The sequence below is a fragment of the Nerophis ophidion genome, linkage group LG27, assembly GCF_033978795.1.
Source record: "Nerophis ophidion isolate RoL-2023_Sa linkage group LG27, RoL_Noph_v1.0, whole genome shotgun sequence".
In the NCBI taxonomy this organism is placed as follows: Eukaryota; Metazoa; Chordata; class Actinopteri; order Syngnathiformes; family Syngnathidae; genus Nerophis; species Nerophis ophidion.
Window position 1 is genome coordinate 7385603 of NC_084637.1, and position 2982 is coordinate 7388584.

The following is a 2982-nucleotide window of genomic DNA, read 5'->3' on the forward strand; positions in this document are numbered from 1 at the left end:
CTATCTTGGAATGGTCAAAGGTTTAGATGTGTGTGCCCAAGTTAAAGGGGAAGATTATCACAATTTCAAAAGGGTTAAAAACAATAAAAATCAGTTCCCAGTGGCTTGTTGTATTTTTTTAAGTTTTTTTTCCAAATTTTACCGGTCCCGGAATATCCCTAAATAAAGCTTTAAAGTGCCTTATTTTCGCTAACTTCGAAACCACTATCCATTTCCCTGTGACGTCATACAGGGCTGCCAATACAAACAACATGGCGGTTACCACAGCAAGATATAGCGACATTAGCTCGGATTCAGACTCAGATTTCAGCGGTTTAAGCGATTCAACAGATTACGCATGTATTGAAACAGATGGTCGGAGTATAGAGGCAGATAACGAAAACGAAATTGAAGAAGAAATTGAAGCTATTGAGCGAATAGCTATTGACGCTATTCGGCCATAGCGTGTGTGTACCTAATGAAGTGGCCCATAGCATGTCTGCCTTATTAGCATTGCCGGTAAAATGTGCGGACCAAACGATCAGGACTTTCACATCTTGTGACACTGGAGCAACTTAAATCCGTCGATTGGTAAGTGTTTGTTTTGCATTAAATGTGGGTATCTAGTTTCAAATGTACATACAGCTAGCGCAAATAGCATTTTAGCATCGATTAGCATAGCATGTTAGCATCGATTAGCATAACATGTTAGCATCGATTAGCTGGCAGTCATGCCGTGACCAAATATGTCTGATTAGCACATAAGTCAACAACATCAACAAAACTCACCTTTGTGATTTCGTTGACTTAATCGTTGCAAATGCATCTGCAGGTTATCCATACATCTCTGTGTCATGTCTGTCTTCGCATCGCCGGTCAATTGTGAAGACACTTTGGTACATTCAATGGGGGTCTGGCGACAGATTTCTTGCCAGTGGTGCAACTTGAATCCCTCCCTGTTAGTGTTGTTACACCCTCCGACAACACACCGACCAGGCATGATGACTCCAAGGTTCCAAAAAATAGTCGAAAAAAGGGAAAATAACAGAGCTGAGACCCGGTGTTTGTAATGTGAAAATGAAAATGGCGGGTGTGTTACCTCGGTGACGTCACGTTCTGACGTCATCGCTAAAAGACCGATAAACAGAAAGGCGTTTAATTTGCCAAAATCCACCCATTTAGAGTTCGGAAACGGGTTAAAAAAAAATACATGGTCTTTTTTCTGCAACATCAAGGTATATATTGACGCTTGCATAGGTTTGGTGATAATGTTCCGCTTTAAAGGAAACGGCAAGCTGTATTCTTCTGATGGATTTATAACAATCTATGCAAGCTGGGTTGTTTGCTGTGGTCTGGAACAACATGGCACACAAACCTCTTAACATATCAGAAATGCAGACAGTAATAATAGGTCATGAGAAATGCAGAAATACATTAAATACACAGAGGACATAAGTAAATAAAAATTAAATGAGCTCAAATATACCTACAAACAAGGCATAATGATGAAATACGTACATAAAGCTAGCCTAAATAGCATGTTAGCATCGATTAGCTGGCAATCATGGATTGACCAAATATGTCTGATTAGCACTCCACGCAAGTGAATAACATCAACAAAGTTCACCTTTGTGCATTCACGCATAGTATACAAAGTTTGGTGGACAAAATTAGACAAAGGAGTGGTATACAACACATATTTTTGTGGTAACATTGGAGAAAGGTGTACTTGTAAACAAACTATGGTGAGTTCGAGGGCCACCAAAATTAGTAGGACAAGACTTCCCTCGACAAATACTCTCATCAGAGAATCATGTTTAATGCAAATAGTGGGATATACACACAATAGTAATAACTTGTATTACTGTAACCGTAAGAGACCGACAATCCATCAAGAGGTGCGGCTTCGAAATCAGAGTAAAACATTGTGGAGAGGCGGAGCTGCCCTGCCCAAGATGGTGGCAAGGAGGCGGAGGATGCGTTGGAGCGGAGAGGTGGGGCGTGCTAGGAGCAATGCCTCCACAATCTAAATCAGGTGTGTGGCAAACACACCTGCACACAATTAACTCATCTCCTCCTGCTGTATGAAAGGGGAGAAGGAGGAGAGATCAGAGAAGGAGTTGGAGTGTCCGCAACAGATGCAGTGCGTGAAGAGCAAAAGCGACAGAAAGCAGACGACGACAACGACGACGGCGGCTGAAAAGCGACCGGCGAACGAACAGTGGAGGAAGGAGCTGAAAAGCGAGCCAGTCTGCAGCCAAGCTTTATTGCAAAATAAAGAAGTCAAACCTGCTAAAGAGATGTCCTTCCTTGGTGGTCTGCTGAACCCGAGGGACAACAGTAAGAGACTGTCACAAACATTTTGACTGCCTGGCAACTACAGGCTTAAATAGTGCTGAGGTGCTTGAAAACAGGTGTGTGAGTTCAAATGAACCAGGTGCGTGACATGACGGGTGAAAACTAATTGTTGTCATGGAAACTAAAACAAACCAGGGTGCGCAGAAACAGGAACTAATGGAGTCAAATAAACAGAACTGTTACGGCTCAGACTCCTGCCAGCGCCGCTCGTCCGTCTGTGCGCACCTCAGGACACACCAAAGGGCGCCCGCGTCTCCGCCCTGCAGCAGCAGTCAACTGCAATCAATCACCAGGAATCTTCACACCTGACGGTAATGACGGAGCTGCCTTCATAAACCTGGACAACCTGCCATCACTCGCCGGAGTATAGTCTTCTGTTCGAGTAAAGTAAGCCACGTCCTTCTTCTTGTTATCCTGCTCTCGCTGTGTTTGCCCAACCGTGTTTTCTTGTGTCGTCCCCGCAGTACCCTCCGTCGTCTTTTAAGTGAGCTGTGCGTCTCACCTTTTTCCCTGGGTCTCCCTCTGGACTCTGACTGCCTCCCTCAATCCCGCTTGGACACAGATATTGTCTCTTCGCCCCTGCCCTATGGACTTCCGCGTTCCTTCGCTCTCGTCAACACTTTGGTAAGACGCACCTCAGCTAAT